Source organism: Zonotrichia albicollis, chromosome 2 (genome assembly GCF_047830755.1).
Source record: "Zonotrichia albicollis isolate bZonAlb1 chromosome 2, bZonAlb1.hap1, whole genome shotgun sequence".
Taxonomy (NCBI): Eukaryota; Metazoa; Chordata; class Aves; order Passeriformes; family Passerellidae; genus Zonotrichia; species Zonotrichia albicollis.
This window is the reverse complement of record NC_133820.1, coordinates 105,783,589-105,807,471: the sequence shown is the minus strand read 5'-3', so window position 1 is coordinate 105,807,471 and position 23,883 is coordinate 105,783,589.

The following is a 23,883-nucleotide window of genomic DNA, read 5'->3' as shown; positions in this document are numbered from 1 at the left end:
CTGCTCTCCGGAAAGCTAACACGTGCTCTGGGTTTTAGAGGAGGGGATACAGGGGATTGGGAAAGACACGCAGCCTGGCCAGGGCTTTGTGAACAAAACAACTCAGGTATTTTTTGCACACTCTGGGAGCCGACTTCCCAATGAGTTTGCACTCTTTAAAATACCAAGTTTTGGGGAAAGAGGTTTAGGGGTTTTAGAGGGAGAGGGAGGAACAGAGAGAGCAGAGGTACATGGCTTTACATTTGGCTTTTTCTCCATTTCCTATTGTTTGAGCAATGCTGTTCGAATTTGTAACCTCCAGAACACAAATTTAGCTGAGGGTGATTTCCCAGATTGTCCTAAGGTTATCAATTCATTCCCAACTTTATCCCAGAATTGAATATTGTGGATTTCTTCAGGGGAAATGTTTGGGAACTGCAGAAAAAGCCATCTTATAAACTGTTTCAATTTTCCTTTAGAGAATTTCACATTACTCTTGATTAAAATGCTAACAATATTATAATACACTCCCCTTTGTACAATGCTAAGTTTGGAACCCATGTTAGATGTAAAAAGCAAAGTACTTAATCCCGCCTGACCAAAAACAAAGCTAAAATCAGCTACCAATTTCTAAAAAAAACCACAGATAGAAAGCGATAACGAGCAGACAAAAGCTTCACAATGCAGCTGTATATACTGCTTTTAAAATTCCCGGGCAGCAGCAGCAGGGCACGCCCTGCCGAGCCGAGGCAGAAACAAAGCCTCTCCCACTGTGGAATGCAGCCCCCCCGCGGAGCAGACAGCCACTCCACGTGGCAGCCGAAACCGGGACGCCCCCCCCCCCCCCGCCGCCGCGTGTGCAGAGCACTCCCGACCCCGCAGATCCCCCGACCACGTGGAAAGAGAGCCCCCCCCTCCCCTGCAAAGAGAAAGAGAAAGAGAAAGAGAGTCTCCTAACACCTGTCTGAGCACGCTGCTGAGCTGGGGGGGAAGGGCAGCGAGCAATCCTGCTCCGGTGCGAATTCTAAAAAACAGTGAAACACGCGGCAGAAAAATAAAGCTAGAATGCTATGGATTTCTGTCTGTGGGGCTGCGCAGTCAAAAATGCAAAGGCAAAAAGGAACAGAACTCACGGCAGAGTCTGTTTTTGAGCTTCTGCTCTACCGAAAGCAGAGATACTCACGTGAAATGGAAGCTGTAGGCTGGGTACAGGCAGGCAGGTCTCCACCGGAAAAGGACCTCTCTCTGGGTGTAAGAGAGGCTCCCCTTTTCTTCCTCTGGAAAATCTGCTCACCACAATGAAGCTGGGCTTTCCAGAAGGCGCCGAACAGTCCACGAAACTTCTTCTGGGAGTATTCCCAAAGTCTCTAGCTGAGGGCAATGCAACCAAAGCCCTTCCAGCTGGATGCACGGCTGGCAGAAACTTCTCTGAGGTACAGCGAGTCCGTTCTAGGGCTGCAAAGTCGCTTTGCCCGCGCAGGGACGCCAATATATTGGAATAAGAATCCCAATATAACCAGTTAGATGGTGCCTGGGCCAGTTCTGACCTTCGCTGCTGAGCCAAAGGCAGCACTGCGGTGTTTTACCCCAGAGATACCTTGGCTGCTGGAAAGTGCAGCGGGGCAAATCCAGGCTGTCAGGACTCCGTTTCCTCAGGAGAGAGCGCTTCTGGCGATGGTGGAGAGAAAGGGAGTGGATTCTGCTAGAAGGTTGCCAGATGTTTATTCCGTGGGTACAGAGATGTCTGCACAGGGCCACTGCTGCTAACAGAATGGAGGCCGCATGGTCTCATTAACATTTTAAGCTCAGGACAGGGGAAGGGGAGGGGACAGGTGAGCCACCAACCAGGTGAAGGGGCAGGGTCTCAAGGGACTAGGGACACCTATCACACGACGCCTTGCTGGTATGTTAGCCTGATTGACAGGGCACACTCAGCGAGGGGCGAGGGGGAAGGGAGAAGGTAAAACAGGATATTGCAACACACCACAACACTAAACCACACAGAACAAATAATTTTGTTCTCACTGGATTCCTAGAAAGTCCCCCATCCTATTATTAGGAAGTTTTTTTGTGCATCCAGTGTTCACATTAGTGAGTCTACCTATCTGGTCATACAGAACAACAGGGAATAAACCTTTCATTCCACACTCTGTGGAAAGCAGAAATGAAGCCCTTGCATTTCCTTTCACACAGGGAAAAACACTAGTGATGGAAAGCCATCAAGAATTCCCTGAGAGCATGTAAACTTCCGAGCCTTTCTGGTAACGCTGCACATGCTCACCTGAACAGGCCCTTGATCAGTAGGGTGGGCTGCAAGTTTCCATGTGGATAATTAATCTCTTAATGGTGAATGGAGGTGCTATTACCTGGTGACAAAGTTGAGAATGCAGAGAGCTAACTAATGATTGTTGATTGTTTAGGGATATTAAGTAAAATAAATAAATAAACAACCTTGCTTCAGAAATTAACCACAAGAGTGTGGGAGAACAATTATGCAACTTTCTAATGAGTATTTCCATCCCATTTTTGGCTAATTTCCCCTAATTTCTAATAGACCATGTACCTTGGAAGCAATTCCACAGGACTGAGGGCGAGAAATATAGAATGTATATACTCCTGTTGCTGGAATCTTTGGAAGAATTTGTTATATGAGGAAGCAGTGGCCTAAAGTGAACAAGAGCCATGTACTTCTGATTCATGAGAGTTTGTTCAAAATTTTTCCTTTAAAGAATCTCTGTAAGACATAAATCTCTTTGTGCTGTCAATTTTGAGAACAGAACTTGAGTTATATTTGCATGAGTAAATCTACATTGTTTTCAGAGAACACGCACAGTGCACCTGAGTTTTTACTTCTTTGGAACTTGAATAGACTTCTAGAATTTGCTTTGTTGGTCTAAACACAAGCATCTGATGGCACCCAAGATATCCAAAGTAGTCCTGCCTAACCTTCTGCCTTGTCTGCCAGATCAGATTGAGATGGGAATTTCACAGGCCCTGTAGCTTCTATGCTCAAATGGCGCTATATCCTATGCTTAGGACCTTGCCAGACTGCCACGTTTAGAAAAAGAAGGTACAGAACACAAAAAGTCACATATTTTTATTTAGTTTTCTATTTGTAATTTAAATATAAATAACTACATAAGGAAATAGGGTGGAGAAGAAACACAGTCAGAATCTATATTGCATTTAATATTTTTAAAAAGCATTAATTCCCATCCTCCTTACCATTAAATAAAGAGCTGATAACAACAGGAATTATTATGCCAGTAAGGTATCATCAAGCCTGAAGGATATTTCTGGTGCCACTAAAGTGGCAAGAACCACCTCTGCCCTTAAAGGCCCCCCGCTTTCAGTTTTAGATTGTTTTAATCCTTCTGGAACATGTCAGCGTAGTACTCCATGGGAATAAAACATTTGCTTTGTTTCTGCCTAAAGGTGAGATTGAAACCATTTGCTTTTAAACCTCATGCTGTCATTTATAATTAATGGTATGACCCTGACTACAGAGCTCGAAAGGAGTATATAAATTTTCAACAGCAGTTCTCGTTTTGTTTTTTTGGCAACTAGCCAGTTTCTTAAGCTTTTATCTTTGAATACAAAAGGTTATTTCTAGAGATTGAGTGCTTCATTTATTTTCAGTACTTTTCTTATTTTCTTCTGCTAGGAACAGCAGTGGATAGACTTTTGCTCTTTCAGGTTGTTTATTAAGCCAATGTCCCCCAGATCAGAGTAGGGAGATCCATTTTCCTTCACGAAGAATATACACCAGCAGCTTTTCTGCCATCTTACATTCTTTCTTTTAAATAGTTGGTCTGCCAAAGCATTGCCATTTTGCCAGAAATGCAAAGGGCCATTTCTTTCATGGTAGATGTACCAGCACATGAAAACAATGGCCTTGTCACTCTGAAAGTCACAGATCTAAAGGAAATTAAGGGCCTGTACCCATACTGTAAATATGAGCTGTGCAATTAAAGTAACACTGGGTGGTTGGAAGGAATTGCCCTGTAATTAGATTATTGTAATATGTGTTTGAACATGCTGAACTGAGATGAAAAAAAATACACATGGGGCGCAAGCCTATGCTCCTGGAAATCACTGGAAGTTTAACTATCCAATTCTCTGGAAGGCAGAACTGATCCTTACTTTTTAAGTTTTGTTAACAAACATTATATTGTCCACAAATTATTGCATATATTTCTCAACATCAGCATTCTCTCAAATGGAACAGGATTCTTCAATACTCCCAGATGGTAAGCTATTAACACAAGAAACTATTTTTTCTTCTATGGCTCATTCCTTTCCATAAATGTAGATGTCACAAAGGGGAAAGGCATGGGCTTGTAGTTTTAGGGCTGCATTGTTGTTCCCTATGCCTAGCTGGTAGACCTGTAATTTAAAAGAACAGGAGTGATTTCAAATCATTCCTGTTCTTTCAAAGAAAGCAACAGCATGTACAGTCAGGATCACATTGCCCTGAACACAGCCTTTTCCCCCAACTCACAAACAATGGCAGCACCAGCTACAACTTCTAGGAAACAAGAGAAGCGTTATGGGCAAAATTAATATCTTCTATTCATTTTCTTTTGGAGGACTCCATTAAAATTTAAAGCTACAATTCCTTTCTAAGGAATATAAAATTACTGAAGACACCAGAATAGACATTATTTTCCACATGGAAAAAAACACATGAAAGATGAGCAGAACTATTTGAACTAGACACCTGTATTAAGCCTTTAGAATTGTAAATTAAGACAAAATGCTGAAGCCTTAGTGAAAGACCTGTTTATCTTTAGACTCATCTTGCCACCTGCATGCAAAAAGATGAAACAGGCTGCAGAGAGGAAGGAATAGTTTTGGTTTTTTAATCTCTCTGCATGCCAATCACTGCATTTGTACAAGACACCACACAGATCACAATAAGATAGCAGAAATACTTCTACAGACCCCCTGACTTTGCCATGTTGGCTTTTATTCCCAAAGGCCTTCCAAACCAGCAATTTTTCTTTTCTTTCTGGAAACCGAGAGCAATGGGATAATTGTTTTCTTCCATAAAGAAGGATGTGATTGCTGTCCTGTCTTCACCAGCAAGGAAGGTCTTGTCCCTTTTTCAGGAAGAATTCAATTGAGAATCATGAGCCTTCACAGACATATCCCAGGAAACATGTGACACAAGTATAAACTTTTTAAATTAATTTCATGAGGGGGGGAAAAACTACCCTCTCATTTATTAAAATAAAGATACAGTCAGGGTGATCTTAAATGCCATGCTTAGGTCTATTCAAATAATTTGACAGAAATAAATTAATGTTATTCTCTAATTTTTGCATAGACAGGGGACTTCCAACTCACTACTAAGCTTGAAAAAATATACAAAAATTTGCTATTATTATCTTGGTTGCCCTAGGGGGAAAAAAAAGTAAAGGGGAGGTAATTAGTTATTATACATGTGTGCATGTCATTAGATGTTTAGTGTGATATGTAAACTCTGTCTGCTAATTCCATTGGAGTGCTCAAAGATAAACATATAGGGCCAGAAGTTACACATAATTTCTTTCTCTCTTAGAGATCAAAGTTTCAATGTGTTTTGAACATAAAGGCTCCACATATTTTCCAAGAGTTTTATGCATATTAGCCCAAAATATCACTTTTATCAATAGAGTCATATTTTCAGAGGTTTATTAGTTATTTGTTCATGGACTCATGTCTTCTTATGATTAGCATCACAAGAAGGTAGGAAAAAAAATCAAAAGCTTTGGCCCATGAAACAGAAAACAAATTATATGGAATTTGTTTTATCAATCTTAAAGTGGAAACCCAACAACTAAGTAGTGAAAGTCAAGCATGAAGTATGATCCAAACACTAGTATTATTCAGTTACTTATAGATTCATTTAAATCCAAAAGCTGAGATAGACCTCTTCTCATTTCCATAATGGGGCAAAAAATTGTGTAAGGTTGAAACTCACATCTGAAGAAAAAGAAAGAAAATAAAGCATGTTAGCAACATCTTTTCATATTTCAAAACACTAGCATTTATATTTCTTTTTATTAAATCACTGTCACAGGTTCATTTTGAGGAGTCCTTACAACACATTCATTATTTCTACTCACAGAAATAATTATTTCCCAGGTCTATACAAATTGCTGTAAAGAGGAGCATCAAGTCAATAAAAAAGCTTCATTTTGCCAAGTATTTGGTAGTCAACCTTGAAAACAGTGTTTAGTTTGATGCTCTCTTTGTAAGATGTCTTCTGATGGATTCATTCCCAAGTCAGGGAGTGCTTTGGTGGTCAAGGTTAACTTTCTCTTCCCTTTCAATTCATTGGCTTTGACAATTGTTAGTGTTCATTAAATCCTTTTTTACAACATGAGAAAGAGAGTTATTCACAGTGGTATCCAAAGAGAAGTCCTGTCTCCCTTTCCAAGGACCGCTGTTCCTGCTTTCTAAGCAATGGGAGCCTTTTGCAGGCTTAAACATCCCAGATTCAAGCTCAGGGTCACTCTATTCAGAATATCCCTTGCTTGCTCATGTTCTTCTTACGATGATATTTTCTTGCTTTTTCTGCAGATGTGAAGGAGGAACAAACAGGCAAGAGAAAGCTGTATATTAAGCATGGGGCAATGAAGGAAGACAAAAAAATGGGGGAGAAGAGATAGAGAAATGAAGCAAATAGCCTAAATTTAAAGTAATAAGTGTGTTTTTCATTGGACTAACTGTACATTGCTAACTGTACATTCAACTAAACAAGCAGCTGGCAAAGTATCTCTACGTATCGTTCTAAAAAATTTTTAAACTCTTGAATTTTCTTCTGACACACCCTAGTTATATTAGGTCTTTTTTTTTTCTTTGTTTTTTCTAATTAGGCTGGAGGATAGGAAAGCAGGTTGTAATTACTCCACCAGATTGTTTTTCTTAAGATCAAGTCTTTTCTCAGCAAAATGAAATATAGTCATGATATCTCATCACAGTCTCTATCCCTATCACAGTGAATAATCTCATTATATTCTGTACCCAATTTCCTTTCATGACAGATCCTCAGCTTATGCCACTTGGTATAATTCTGTGGAAGGATCAGACCAATGTCTATATTAGATTTCTAAGTGTCCTATGGAAGAAATAGCTACAGATTTATAGCATCTTGAAGTAGGTGTTATGAACTTAAAGATTAAAAAAATGTATTAATTTTAGTTTCACATCTATCACAACAATGTAACTTCTGTCACTTCAAGTAAGTCTTTTGATTAGCATCAATACAAATTAAATGAAAATCAGACCAACACTTGTAGATATGTGGGACTTCAGCTGCATTGGTCATTTTACTGCTGTGCTCAAACACATGTTTTCACACATACCATGTAGTACATTTATATTTGAGGATCTCAGTCCACTTTATGAAGACTAATGGATGACACTTCACAACAAGTGTATCAAGTAAGGATTACTGCTACTGTTATTTTTCATCTATTTGAAGGTTACAGTGGATTGGGGTTTATTGATTGATGTGATATATGGCTTTTTGTGTTAAGCTCAGAAATTGAATGGGTGCCTTTGTTGCCAGTTGATGTGTTTAAGGAACAGCAAGATGCCATTCTGTACTTTGCTTTCTCTTTTCTATATTTAAACAAGAAATAACGGTGACATGCTTCGTTACTATGCACATGAGAATACCATAGAAACACTAGGAATATTTTTTTAATGTCTTTCTTTTACACCTAATTTCTATCATCCCTCCCATGATCTCTGCATTCTTCCCTTGTTTTTCTGTTAGGTCCCACACAGTATCCACAGCATCTGAACATGCCTCAGCAGCCACACATGGCTGTACTCTCAACAGCATCATTCATGCAGGAGTTACAGTCCTTGTCAGCCTGAAGACATGAAGAAATAGAAATTTTTTAGCCCAGCTTCTCTATGGATTTTGTAGTGGTTTGACAACAAGGCATAAGTTTAATAACATATCTGTATTAAATGGGCACTGACAGAAGTGCAGGACCAAAGCTTACCATAATGGTAGTTATGGAAACATCATCTGTCAGCTGTGAGCACAATTCCCAGTTTCCTCTTAAGCACAACGATTTCAGCTGGCCCAATGCACATGTCAAAGCCAGCAGCTTTTGAAAACGTGACACCATTTCCTTCACAGCGCTTTCCTTTGCAAATGAATAGGTTCAGCATGTAATAAAAAGCTATCGCTTCCATCAGGGAAGGGATGACAGGTCAGCTCAGGCTGTATCATAGTTTTAGCACAAATGCTGGCCTGACCCTCTGCTCAGTAATCTTAAGGCATCAGGCACCACCAGAGCCCACACACTGTGGCTGGTGATGCAACACATGCATGGCATGATCAGACTTCACATGGCAATTTCTTGCCATGGAGAGTAACTATGGAGAGTGACTTCTCATATCTGCATGGAGTTTGTAATAAATCCAGCACACCATGTGTTTGAAAATGCAAAATTGGCACAGAAATTAATAGGAGAGTTCTGTCCATGCAGGATCAAGTTTCTTTTGTAAACTCAGTGTTGTATTTACCACAGCTGGCAGTAAAGCCCCACACAGCCACTTGTTTGCTCATCCTTTTTCGCAGTCGGATGAGGAAGAGAACAGGAAAAACAAAAGCAGGAAAACTTGTGGGCTGAGATGAAGAAATAAATGGAGGAAATAAATGGGGTAGAAATAAGTGATGCAAAGGCAATTGCTCACTGTCTTCTCTGAGAAGATCACTGCTCAAGCTCTGAGCAGTGACTACATCCCATACCAACCACTCTCCTCTCCACAATTTTTATGACTGAGCACAAGGTTTTATAGCATGGAGTATCCCTTCAGCTGTCCTGGCTGCCCTCTTCCCAGTTTGTGCACATCCCCAGCTTCCTGCAGGGGCAGAGTGGGAAAAAGACAAGTTTTGATGCCATGCACGTACTGCTCAGCAAGCTAAAATGTTGGTATATTATTTGTTTGGGATTTAGTCAGAAATCCCAAACACAGCACCATATGGGCTGATGGGAGGAAAACTAGTTCCACCCCAGACAGAGCAAGACCCAGACCCAGCACACTAGGCTATTGGAATAAAAAAATCATGTGTGCAATAAATTACCAATAACAAAGAAAGATAATAGTCTGAAATGTCATTGCTCTTGCCCAAAGTAACAGGCCATCTACCTAATCACAACCTGCACTAGATCTCACAGTAGTTTTTTTCTGTAATAATACTAGCACCCACCTAAACTGCTGATCCTCTCTTAATTTTCTGCTGTGTTTCCCTTTGTCTTTTGAGAAACAACCGGAAAACCTCTTCATCCTTGTTTTAGTGGATATCTCAGTCCCACTACTACAATGATGCTAGAATAAATTGAACGTTAAGAAGAATGTGTAGTAAGCCAAACCCTATTTACTTCAGTAGAATTTTTCTCAGTCTAATGCACTGCTGTTAGTTAGACGTGACCATGGCCTTACATTGTTAGATTTTCTGGAATTTTATACTATAAGAAATTGCTTACTGGTAATCAGGAATCCAATTTTTTTTTAAGAAAAGAGGGAATAAATATACTACTTCTGGTAACAAATTCATGGGAGCAAAACAGCTTCTGGTAATTTAATCACATATGTTAGAATAACATCCCAGTTTAGAGAATGAAGCTTTAAATATTTTGACCATATTACAGATATTCATTAGCCTCTGCATACAGTGGTTTGGGACTATGGGATAATTTACCAGGTGATCCAACAATGTTCCCCAAAAATCTCAAAATAATTTATCCCTATGACCCCATTGCCAATATCTGGACTTTTTAGGTTAAGGACTTCCTGAACATGGTAATGCCCTTCTGTCTTGTAGTGTGGCTATTTGTACATCAAGCTTGATGCATTATAAGACAGAAACACTGAAATTTTGTTTTACCTCTCCAGAGTATTAGTTTCTCTTCAGATAAATAAGAAAATAAATTCCACAGAACTGTTAAATTGGTAAATTCTGCACTAAAATAATTGAATACTTCCTGAATCCATTTAAGTTTGACTATGATTCATTAATTCTTTTCTCAAGTCTTTCCATTTGCCATTTCCTTAGTTTTGTGGGAGTTTGAGGAGAAAAATCAAATGCTGCGCTTGCAGTTCTATTAACCTTTCTATATATTCCCTCAAAAGAAGTGCCCTTTGTGAATTCACCAATGACTTCATGACCCCAGCAAGGATGGATAGTATTTTATTTATGGAAGTCCTGAGAATTCATCAGTCAATATCATTTTCACGAAGTCTAACTCAAATGTTTCTTTTCACAATGAGAGTTCAGAGGATTGCCAAGCAGCAGAAGTCTTCTAAAAGTTCATGTTTTCAAGGGGAAGAGACAATCTCAGGGAATGGTCACTGGCACAATTCTTTGTGCCAAGAACTGCCATGTTCACACAGTCAGCCGCAATGGAAAGCAATGAGGCTTGGGACAAGGAACTGCTTGTTTGAAAATGGAAGTTGGATTCTGGATAGCCACCGCCATCTTCACAAAATTTAATGTGACATTCCAGGAAAGGGTGTTTATTAGTGTTTAGTGCTTCCCATACCTAGACAATGTATCTGATGACAGTGACTTTGTTTGGCTGCAGGATTGTTTCTATCACCCTAACTGAAGCCTTTACAAGGTAATAGAGACAGTTTTCTTAACATTTCCACATAATATTGCTGTTATAGTTTAATTTGTACAATGCAGCTACAGCCCAACCAATGTGCTCTGGACATATAGCCAGGTTCTCAAAATCTCATTAAAAAGCTTGGTATTTTGACTTTTAGACCATTTGCAAGACTAAAATTATTCTTGTGCTTTATATATTGGTGAGGATCCATGTTTGAATCATTTGAGTGAGATTCTTGAATAACCAAGCAGTCTAGTGTACTTTCCATCACTCCTGGTGACTGTTATGGGCTTTTTGTGGCCATAAAAATTTCACCTTGGGAATCCTTATGGAAAGAGCATTTGCTTTTTTTAAGGACATGGTTTCTTCACAGTTTCTACAGTACGTAAGGAATTCAGTCTTAGAAGGGAGTGATGGATTTTGGGTGCAATTTTCCTAGCAGAGTAGTTCTCAGGACATTCCATTGCAAGATTCACAATAAATAACATTTTTCCAAAGTTGCAGCTGCTGGAATGGAGACCTTTAGGACTGCACAAGAATCTCAGCTTTCATTTTAAATAAGTGACTTCCTAGAAACCATGATTACTGAAAAAATGGGAAACTGGAAGCATTTTACTTCTCATGATTTACGTAAACAAAAGAAAATACAAAAAATAAGGCATTCATTTGTTTAAATGTTCAGCCCTTTAATCCTCCCTATTACTTTTTTCAAGAGTGACTCATGATTTTTAATTTGCACAATTAGTAACACTTATTTTCAAAACTAGGGTTTTGAATGCCAGAAGTTATTTAGGCACCGCATTTATGCACATTCAGTATCAACCTTTTTTTGTATCTGGGTTACCTTGGCAAAATTCCTCTTTTTGCTATTAATTTACATGGAAGGCTAGTCTGAAAACACTGAAACCTTAGGACACTCCTGTGCTGTTTTGTCACATTATTCATTTTTAACCCCTGAATCCTCCATCCAAGTCCTTACCTATGGGAAGAGTCACAGATCAAAGGGTCATTGTACTCTGAGAAAATTGACACCCTTTGATCATTTGGCAGTTGTTTTTCTCAGACAGTGCAGGCCATCCTCCCCCTCTCCCGCATTCCTCCTCACACACATGCAGCTTATTCCAAGCAGATGTTAGCTAGTCCATCTGCCACTTTGATTCTCAAATGACTTTCAGAACCATAGCTGCTCTGTATAAGCCAGCAACCTTTGAGGGTCTCTTCGTGTTTGCTTCTTTCTACTGAATGTTTTCATCCTTGTCCACTTCCGATATCCCACACGGCTCCATCTCGTCCTTCTGCTTTCCTTCTTTATCTTCCTGTCGTCTGTATCTTTTCTAAACTGCTCTCTTTTTTTTCCACTCCCTATTTATTCTCATTTAAGAAAATGCTGAGCAAGAAGGCAGCGTAACATTTGGTAATTGTAGATAAGGACAGAGAGATAAAGTTATTTGCCCAAGGCCACACAGAAATTCTGTGGCAGAAAGGTGAATTGATTTTAGGTCTCTATGACTCAACAGACTCATAAAAGAAGTCTTATTTGAAGGATATATTTTAAACATCAAGTCGAAGTTTGAGTCCAAATGAAAACAGCTCCAATTACAGGGTTGCTTTTATCTGCAGTTTCATCTTAGCACACGGGCTGTGTCTAGACTTCCCAGGTGGGGCGTGCTGCAGTGCCTGTCTGACTCACAGGCCAGGCTTTGCCTTCCTTGGGTCTCATTTACAGCCTGGCTGAGCTGCTCACCCAGCCCCATCAGCTGAGGGCTGCAATATAGATGTGCACATATAGGGTGAGTGTAACAACTCACATTGTCTGAGAGCTGTCTCTGAAAAATACAAAGTTCTCAAGGATTTGGTCCCTGCCCTGTCAATCTAATTATTGAAACACAATTTTCCTTTTTTTTAACAAAGAAATTATTTTTTGGAATATAATAATTCATTGGTGTTAGAGACAAACCACCAGTTTACCCAAGATTTCATTGTTATGGCTTCCAGGTAGAGAGTAGGTGTTTGCTAGTATCAAATTTCTTAATGGAGTGATAAACAAAGTTGTTTACTTACACACTTCAAACCAGAGTATAATGTTGCTTTCTACTCTACTCCAAGCTGTAATGTCATTATCCTTGGCACAGAGCTGCTAGATAATTTTGTCAGCCTCTCTGCAAGAATTAGCTCTGCAATAGTATTGAATTCTGGGGGCTAAGCCAGGGTAACTTTGGCCTGCCACAGGGTAACTCTGTTTTGCAGCCAGAGAAAGTCCTCTTAGAAAAACAACAACACAAGTTTATGATTCACTTTCAGACTTTGTTCACCTAAATGACTTGTTTGTGCACTATAGAGGAAAACAAGAGATTCCAGAAACTCACACACACAGCATGTTTATGCCTTTTAATTATATAATGCATGCACACATAAATATGTAAGGAAGGGCCAGGTGATCTTTCAGTGAGGCTTTTCAAGATAACTGTCTTTTACACTGAAGAAGCACAGCCTGCTGTAAATGAAGATTTAGTATCTGAATTTAGTTTTAAGATGTGCAACAGAGGGAAAGTGTGCAGTTTTTTGAGTTTTTATTTTTAAATCCTGAAACTTGATCTGAACTTGAAGCGTGATTACAAATATGAGTTGTTCAGGGGAAAGAATAAGAAAGGCTGGGAATTCAAGACATTAATTTTTCCTCAGAAGTGCATAGTACAATGAAACTGTAGAGCTTACCAATGTTTAAAAAATAGTTTAAATGTCTGTTTATCTCCAAATTCTTACCTAATATGTCAAGAAAGCCTCAGGTTTGCATGACGGAGTCCTAGAAATCTGTGTATCCTTTTTTAATTCAGATCAGTCTTTCGTTGTATTCATTCTCCCTCTGTCATGTCTGTGTTCTCTTCCCTGCTGTATGAGGTTTTAATGAGCAATATCCACTCACTCACAGAGACTGGGTACAGGAAAAGATAATTGATGATGTAGAGAAGACTGAAATCCAGACTAGGAAATTGGAAACTTTGAAGCCTGCCAAATTGCAAATTCATTACGATACTTCCAGTGAAATCAAAGAAATTTTGATTGGAAAGAACAATAGAATTTTCCTGGCAGTGTTCCATCTAGGGATGGGTAAAATTCACACAGTTGTTTATATTACGGTAGCACCCAAAAGTTCCAAATCACAAAGGAAATTGTTTCCTATCCTCGAACACTGATAATCTGAGATGAAGTAAAGTCTTAGAACATGTTAAGGATGCATTAAGAGCTCTTCAGGAGCTTTTACAGAAATAAAATATAAGTGAAAAAGAAGATGTTATTGAAGATCACTATAAAGGAACAGTAGAAGTACAAATATAGAGTTTTCAAGGAAGGCTTCACAGAAGCTGAGGACACAACAAGCAACAGGAAACAAGAGAGGCAAGGGAAAAAGTTCAGGTAGGACCTTGAGTAGGCAGAGGAACATATCATTCCATTAATGAAGCAAGTAACAGCTAGTTTCATTCCTTGTCACAAAAAAAAAAAAAAAACCAAACAAAAAAACCCCCAACAAAACAAAACAACAAAAAATGAGATTGTAAACAAGTAATGAAAGTATTGAATTTTAATGAAGGAATAGGAGCAGAGGATGGAACAGAGAAGTAACAGGTTATCAAATATACTGGATGTACTCATGTGGGCAAACCCTGTTGAAATGCACACAAGAATGCAGAAGAAATGAGGCAAAGATGTTTTCTGATCTGTTAGAAAAGTCCTGAAGAACTCATAAGAGTCAGAAGTCACTCCAAAGAAGTGAAGAAAGGACGGAAAATAGTGCATCGCTGAGGAGAAATGAAGGAATCTTGAGGGAAATGGGTCAGTTACATTGCTTTAACATATCTGAAACATCAAAATACATTATTGAACAGCTTATTTGTATGGATTGAAAAATAATCAAGTGTTAAACCATCATAATTTGTCAGTAATGCACTAACATAATTTTCTTTACCAGAACAACTGGCCTATTGAATAAGGAAGAAATTCTGAATTAATTAGAGAAAGCATTATTTGTGATTTATCTTGTCTTGAACTTCCAACTACTCTACATGGAGAAGACTGGAAAATTTGGCTTTTATTAAATCCATGTCATACACTGCTTGGGAAGAAAACAGACTTTTAGGCAGTTACAAATTGTTTCCTAGATAAATAATTGTCTGGAGGCTCTAGAAATAGTTCCCTCCTCTACATGTTCTGATCTTAGTTACAGTCAATATTTTTAAAGTACTGCTTTGGGGAGGTGTCTGAATTTCTTCTGCCATCATTTTTACTGTCTAGGAAAGTAGTTCTAATGTATACTCTGTCTCACCAGAAAAAAAAAGCTCAGCTGCTTGAAAGATCTGAATAACAAGATCATGGACCGGCACAGAGGGTCTTCTTCCAGATACTTTCATAGGTAGTTATTTCTCATCAGTGGTTAATGAAAACATAGGCACTTAAGAGAATGACTTTTCTTAGCATCTAAATTGCAGATGTTTAATTCAGGAAAGCTGGACTCAATCCCTTAATAATGAAATTGAATACACTTCTAGATGTCTTGGTTATTCTCAAAAGTAAGAGTTACTAAGCAGTTGGAAGAATAGAAGTTGAATGATCTAAATTAATTACCAAAATTACTTCAAATTGGTAGATGATATGCAGTAAATACAAGTGTACAGATTGCTCTGAGGAAACACAACTTGATTCTGCAAATAAGAAATATGTCTAATTGCCATGCTGCAAGTAGAAAAAAAAAGTGAATCATAAATTGAATTTATTACTCCTGCAGAAAAAGACAGCCCTTATTCTGATTTTAATGACTATAAGCATTTAATAACTACTTAGACAAACATCTTTCAGGGAGTGTTTGGGTATTTGCTGCTCCATAGGGGGATGCTAAAAGACTTGTTGAGATCATTTTGACTACTCCTTTGATACAGTAAATACACTAGAAGAAATAGAGGACATAAATCAAAAGCTTTATTATTCACATTTGATAGATGGAAAATCAAGCAAAATAAATGGAAAGTAACCTACACCTGGCAATGTAGAATGTCTATGGCAGCAAGCCAGGGATGGGATGCAAATCAGTTAAGCCACAGTCTGGAATTTAACCACAAAGCTATCTTTTTTCTGACCTTTGCTTTCAATTTAGACAAATTCAAATGTCTAGATGTTTATCCAAAGCCTATCAGGAGTGTTCTTCTTCCCCCTCAGACTAAATCCCCTTGCACAACAGGCCTGGCTCTCCCTCCTGAGGGAAGACCTAGCAAGTTGTGTCTGCTCTCTCACATCCACCACGTCATTTTTAAAGCTTGGTGAGGCCTCTGAGTGCCCTGCCAGGTCTGTCTCCCTCACAGGTTCCTGTGTGATGATGGAGAAATCACTTTGGGTTTCAGACAGCGTCAGCCCCAAGGAGCATTTCGGGTCAGCTGGGAGGGTGAGGGGGCAGCTGAGGGCACGGGCACGGGCAGGCAGGGACCCCAGTGTCCAGAACATGCTCTGCTCATGTTACAAAAAGGCTCTGTGAGATTTAAAATCTGCGTCTGTCAGAAGCTCCCCGTTCAGACAAAAGCTAACCCAGTTATGTAAGGAGGTGTTAAATGTACATGGAAAAATGATGCTTTTCCAAGAAGCCAGGCAGTGATTACATTTTCTAAACCTGCAGTCATTTTCCAGTAACAAATAAATAATCAAAGACAGCACATTCTGTGAAAAAATAATAATGTTGAACTAAAGGAAGTAATTGCCATTTCAAATCAATAAAATGCAGTTCCTTGTATTTTCATGTTAAATAAAAACAAACACTTGCCCAAGGAAAGCAACAGCTAAGCTGTTTGTTTTTATATTCACTTGGATCCTCAGATCTCTTCCAGGCAGACTTGTAGATAAACAGGTTTGTTTACGAAAAATCTGCTCATTACTGCATCAGTTCTATCTATGGCGTCTTGGTTTCAGATGAAGCTGCTCTAAAGACATTTGTTTGCTTAAAATTAGGGGGTGCAAAGCGTAACAGATAAAACCAGAGGGCTACAGTGTCACAAGTGGGGTTATTGAGTAATTATTTCAAAGCTGAAGACTCATCTTGAACCAATTCTACTTTAAAATCAACCCGACAAGAAAAGTCAATAAACATTAAATATGTAAACCCTTTTTGTCTTTCTATTTCCTGTTGAATTTGACACTATTCCAAATGAAGGTTGCTAACGCTGTTTACACATGGTTCCTGAGAACTGGTGATGACTGCCTCTAAATAACACTCTGCCTCCCACCTGTTTTCAAAAAAATTCATCTGTTCCAGGGCACACAATTCCTCTGTAATGCTGCCTTTCCTCTGTCTCACTTTTGTGTGAGACAGTGCTTAATTGAACTATTTTAATTAGTTTCTAGGACTGCATTCGTCTCTGAGAACATGCTGCCCCAATGCTTCCAGGTAAATGCTAAAACGTGTTTTGCATAATGATTCTGTATTTTTATTTCCGTCATCTCAATAAGGAAGTTAATTGGGCGGGAGGGGAGAGACTTGGCAGACAATAGTACACAGCCATCTTCACCCAACTGACAACTGTGTTAATAGGCTTTTTAAAAAATGTGTTACACATCACCAACTTGACATAGAACACTAAAAAATACCACCTGGTAAATGATATATTCTTTATGGATAACAGCTAGGCTTTGGAAGACCAGAGATGTTACTTTTTCCACTTTGTTGAAGATTGATGGCCACCTATTGAATGGGAATGTACTTTTAAATTGGAAAGCATCTTATTCAGCTAATGAATACCTTTATCCTCATGAGCAGCATAGGCAGAATTAGAAGTCAGAGGGTGTTCTTCAGCTACTGCAGTTCTCTGCACTGCCAGTACAGTTTGGGGGCATTGTTTGGGGGTTTTTTCTTCAGTGGGCTCCATCTGATAAGCAAACATTTCCTTTTTCCAAGTGGACTAATGCAAATTATCCTTTCTCTGTGGGGAGTTGGTCATCAGTCATAGTGACAAGGAACAAAATGGTCAAAATATTGTTGAAAGGGAATGTGAAGTTGATCTGAAACACAAAGGGTCTGATGATTTCCGATGAATGTCTTCTCTTCATAACAGCATGCATACAGATTTTCGTTCATGACAACTTGCTTTGGTAGACTGCAGTGAGCAACCTCGATGCAAAAAGAGGTTAAGCTGAAACCCCATTTTATGAAACCAGCAGTCATGTGCTGACACTGAGCAGCAGCTAATCACAGCCAAATGTCCTTTGGTTCTGCAGCTTACACAGAATTCTCTTTTCTTATGCATAATATGGTTCCTATTATTATTTCCCTCTTTCCTCTTGCACTCATATTTCCCCAGACTAGGGCAGCACACTATTATTTCCCCCTTTTGCCTTTGTCTGTACAGTTTCTATTGTATTGACTGCCTGGAGCGTCTTTCTTCTTACCTTCCTTCAACATGGGCTGCAAAGCAGCATGCTGCTTGGGCTTTCTATGCACTATTCATGGGTGAATTTGCATGCTTTGTAGTGCAAACTTTAATTGGAAAGCACTGTCCTTTTTTTAAATGGCAAGTGTGAAAGAGAATCTATTTTCAATGCACTATTTCTCCCCGTTTTAGAGTCATGAGTGTTTTTCTAGTGACAGCTCATGGTCCATTAAGCAGGACGTAAATGTTCTCCTATTTACTTCTCATTCTGAAAATAGAGGAAGGAAATAATACTCAGAAGAATAATTTTTCTTCCTTGAACTCCAAGATTTGCCAGTTTCCCTAGGGGTACTTTTTTTCTGTTGGGAGTAAATATATTGCATGATACAGAGCCCAGATCCTTAATAACAATAATTAGCAATTCTTTTAATTAATTTTCAAGTAAAATCATATCTATAAATATCCAGCTTGTAAAGGACAAGGCTGATGCTGAACTGACATTAGAGACACACTATTAGCTAGTATAGAGTCACAATGTAGTCACTACAGGCCTTGAAATTATATTTCTATGTTTGCATGTGAGAGAGCATGAAAATGGAATGCTTTTAAGATCTAAGATTGCAAAGACACCCATTCCAGCACTTCTACTGACTTTGCATTTTTTAGTGAAAGAGCACGGCCTTCTCTTAGGATGCACTGTATTTTCTGGTCCATATTAAAAGGGTCTTTTTGTCTGTCTGCTGATTAAGAAGACTCTAGTGCATAAAGGCTCCAGGTAGCAAACACAGCCTTGCTTTTCAAGGCAACCAGAATGATTTAGATCAAATAAAGACCAATTCAAGAGCAACTAGGCCTTATAACTTACCTGTGTTGTACTGGAAAATAGCAAAAAATAGGGTGGGAAAGGTGGTTTTATGTGGAAAAATGGGCATATCCATAGATAATGGGATATTTCTCCATAATAGTATAAAGAGAGATCGTGATCCGAGATTGGTGGCAGCCCAGGTGTGGGCACAACCTGTGCAAAGAGATGATGTTGCCACAGTGATCAGATCCCTTGCCCCAGTCACTACTCCTAGCAGCAGCACATTCTTCAGCAGCCATTCCCAAGAACAGCCCCCATCCCACTGCCACTGCTCCTGACTTTGCTGGAATTCAGTCATGAGCCTTGCCCAGACCATGATTGGCAGGACTACATCATACAATAATAGGAAATTTCTCTCCTAGTTCATTAAGGAAAATCTGGGATCTGTGATGTCTACTCTAGTCCACAAATACACGTGTGTAAATAGTTGAGGTACATCATCTTTCAATTCTAACGATTTCCTTTTCAAAAATTAAAAAAAAAAATTTAAAATCTTTAACTTCACTCAGCATAGGCCACTGAAGGTGGTTTCCAAGTGGCACAGCTGCAATGTCTCCTACCATTTGCAATGGCTCATTTTCCTGCTCAGATGTGCTCCCTAGAGTAAAGACTGGACGCAGTGTGGCTGATGGGAATCAGCCATGGGCCACACCTCTGGACACAGCCACTTCTGCCCTGCCTGTACTCACCAGGCCCACTGGGAAGCAAAGATCGTTCTTCTTGTGCAAACAAACCTGCAGGAGTAAACACCATATCCTTGGCTCATCGTGCTTGTGAGTCACTCCTTGGTGATGGGTGGTGGTTTCAAGTGTGGGATTGTAGCAACTGCTTTGCTTTTCTTCCATGAAAAGAAAATAACTACCATACTTAGCATTCTCAAAGCTCTGTACGAGCTAATCCTTGCAACTTTCCCACGTGGTAAGCAAGTATAATTAAACATATTTCAAAATATGTGGAAGCCAGGACATAAAAGGGTAAATCATCTACTCAGGACCTAAAGGTAAGTAAGGATTTGAATTCAGAAGAAGTATCTTATATCAGGCAAGTTGGTAATGGACTAGGCAAACTTCTTAAGGCCTTTCTCAATCAACCAGTGAGAAATAAGACTGTTAAAATAGTAAGAGTAGTAAAGGCTGTGGATCCAATTGAAGCTGCAAAAACAATGCATACTTTCACTTTAGGGGATGTTTGGGTCCAGAACATAGAGCACTGTATAGAGCCCAGCTTTATGTCTTGCTCTGATTTTATGGTAAAATGCTGTTAAAATTTACAGAGATCTAAATGTAAGGAAACCACATCAAACATCTTACAATTTTCTTCATTCTGCTCTTGCTTCATTTGTCATACTGATTCAAAAGGACAACCATTGTCCTCCACCTCTTGCCTCACATCTCCTTCCTTGTTATTTCCTCCACTGTTAAAAATTTCTCCCAGCTACTTAACCTTTTCCCTTCTCTAAGAAACCCTTTCTCAACATCACCACCTCCTTTAAGTCACTTAAGTGATCCCATATGTACCTATTTGCTCCTCTCACCATGTTCCCACTAGGGAAACACTCAGCCTCTTCACTGCCTGAGGCATCTTGTCAGGGCATCTTTCCACTTGCATTCCTACAAGTAAGGCCAAATTGTCTAGGGAAAGAAGGGGAGGGGGAATGTCAGTCTTGTCTGGAATTGTTATGAGAGGGAGTTGGGAAAAGCAAAGCAGACCCTACTGCCTTCTAGGACAAACTGGTGTGGCTTTATTTTTGCCAGGGAAAAGGCGGGTGAAGTTGAAAAAAGAAACACTTGGCAATCTTGACCCTTTTTAAATTAAAACTGATCGTACCTGGTTTTGCCACATGATTCTGCATAAGGATGTCATTCCATTTTAGAATCAGAGGAGATAGTTTTGACCTTACAACTATTTTGTGCAGTTTTGTTCACATATTTAATGCCAAAGTAGATTCACTTAAATTTAGAATATGCGTGCGCAGTAATCTTGAGAAATTGTAATACATTAGGAAGCCTAAGGAAACATCATGCAAATGTTAAAAGTCATTTTAAGGTTACGCAGCATTTCACTGAATGTTTTGGAGTTTCTCCCTTTCATTATATACTTAAGAATGACCACTTCCTTCTTTGGAGGGCCAAAATATATAAGTTATTTTTACAAAAAGCATGTATATATGTGCTTGCATGCATGGTTGTGCATCTGCATCTACATGTGTCTCTTTCTGTGTGGGGAGATAGATATGCAAGACATTTGTGGAAATCATCCTGCTTTCAAAGTCTACATTGTTAGTATTGAATAATTCATTATAGAAACCTCTCCTTCAAAAGGAGTGAAGTAATTTATCTTTCAGCAAAGCTTTTTCAGTTTTCTCATTTAATTATGAAATTGAAACATTTCTCTTTCCAGATACGATCCTGGCAAGAAATATCTGTTCACTAGGTCCCAGGCAAGCACCCTAAGCCTGAATCAACAAATGGGCTTGGAAGGAATGATTGCTAAGGAAAGGTTGATTTATCTTTGACAGCTGGATTACTGGTTTAGACCTAGCTGAGTGTGTCAGCCACTGAATGAAATACCTGATTGCCAAAGCAGCAGTTTTCATTGCCACTACATTTAATTCTCTTGAAACATTACTAAGAAAAAACAAGATTCTGGGCACTGTCATAATTTAAACTGTTCCAAGGAAACAGTACTAATGATGCTCACTTTCATTCTTTTCCATGTTTTCTCTCTGTTCCAGTAATGTCCTAATCAATAGTTAATTTGGCCTTGGTTTGCAAAGTCTTGCACGTGGAAAACCAAACAGGTTGAAGAAAATACTCCCGAGTGTCCGGTTTTTCGGCTGTTTGAAGGGCCTGGAAAGGCCCGGAGTGGCCTTGGGGCAGCCCGTGTATCGAAGGACGAGAAGAGGCTTCAGTTCTTCTTTCGGTCTTTATGTTTATTAATTGTTTATCTAAAAGATTTTCTTTCGGCCCGACAGAGGTCTGCTCAGCAGTCAGCCATGAGCACACTGTGTCCGCCCTCCGGACAGCCACCTATCTTTATACCCATTGTTACGTGTACAATATTTATCATTTTTCCCCAATACCATTTATTCTTATTGTCCGGTGCACTTTTAGTAATGACCAATCCTAAAGTGCCACCATCACCAAAGAAGATGGAGGAGAAGAAGAAGAAGAAGAAGAAGAAGGACAGGACACGCCCCAATTCCTCCATCTTACTTCTCTAAACCCCCCTGTACATAAATCCTAAACCCTGTTTCTCACCCTCTAATTAACTAATCCCTTCACCATTCACCCCGGTGAAGTCCTCCTATCCTCATACAGGTGTCGTCTCCTGTGTAGGGTCAAAGTCCAGCCACCAGACACTTCTGGCAACATTCCAGGACTCCCGAGCCCCCCAAGGGTGGTCTCGGTGGCTCGGCACCTCAGGACTGAGATGCTGAGATCCCACACCCGAGAAGTTATAATTCAGAAGAAATTAACTTCTCAACTATATCTGTGAACTATTTCTCATTAAAGAAAAGAATGACATTCTAAATGTGAAAATCTCAGAGTCCAGACACACATATCTGAACCTCAATAGTGGACAACTGCTCTAGGAAGAGATCTAGGGGTACCTATGAATAGGTCACTGGGAATATCTTGAGCAGCCCAATCATCCAACACACAGCTGAGCTGAGGAACAACAGCAGATTCCCTTTGAAGGAGTCAGCATGGAGAGAGAAAGAAAGATGGGGGGCTGGGGGAGTGGCAAGGGAGAGCATCAGGAATGCCACAGTGACAAGCAGAAAGTGGCAATGAACTGGCTGTGAGAGCATGGAAGGGAGCTGGGAGCAAGTGAGACTGCTTTTTTTTTTAAGTAATTAAGACTCAGAAAAATTAAGAAAAATAAAAACAAGTGACTGGCCAAGTTTCAAGGCATTATTTTAAGCTCGCTATCAGATGTAGGTTATTCAAACAGTTCAAAGTTTCTTGCTTTGCCCCCAAGGTCACTCCCTGAATCTACAGGCTGCTCCATTCAGAGGGCCAATTTTAATTCTCCAGATATCAAGTTTGTAGTGAACTTTTCATGGTAAGGGCTGTTTAATTGCAACATATCAGTAACAGATAAGCACCTACACAGATATTGCCATGCTTACAACAGTGTGCAAGAGTTAGCTTATTGTGTTAAGTGTTATTACCTCCATTTTGCACATGAGGGCATTGGGCAGAGACAGGAAATACCACACCCAAGAGGACAAAGTTCAAAGGGTTCAGAAGACTTCTGACCATACTACCTTTGCATTTTAGAGATCTGTTTACTAAAAATATGGAACATTTTTATTTATGAAAGATGAGGATTAGTAATTTACCTGGGCCATTAGACCCTTTGAACCTGGTGTACAGTAACATGCATTGCGAGTGTTTGAGTGCTTTGCAGAGAATTGACAAAGTTGGAATTGGCACGTGATGCCTCAGGCCACAACAGAGCCAGGACTCCCAACTGGCAAAGGCACAGAGATGTTGGGGATACCTCAGGGGGTGCTAAAGGCAGGCAGAAAACTTCAGTAAATTGTGGCTCCTGTCCTAGGTAGCAATGGTGACTGCAGGCTGTGTCACTCGTCACTCGGTGATCTGTACCATGGGAGGCTTAGCTGGGCCTGTCTGCTGGGTAAAGAGGATTATGAGCTTAAATGTGTAACACCCTTTTGCTTTCTTCTTCCACCTTTTTACTGAAATGCATGCAGAAGCCAGTAAAATATCTATTTCCTGTTACCTGTGTTAAAAGTGCACTTGCACTGTGCATCGACTGTATTGAAACAAACTGCTTTATTTCATTACCACATGCTTCTCCATCAATAAATTACATTTTAGATCAAAAGAACGGGGTTGTCTTCTTTTTTTTTAATTTATCTAGTTTGCTCAGGCTTGCTTTCCTGAAGTCTTAAAGGACTTCAATACTGAAAATGACTTGAATATTATTCGCTCTTCAAGAGGCCAATATATTCTAGTCACACAAGGACTTCTGATGAATATAT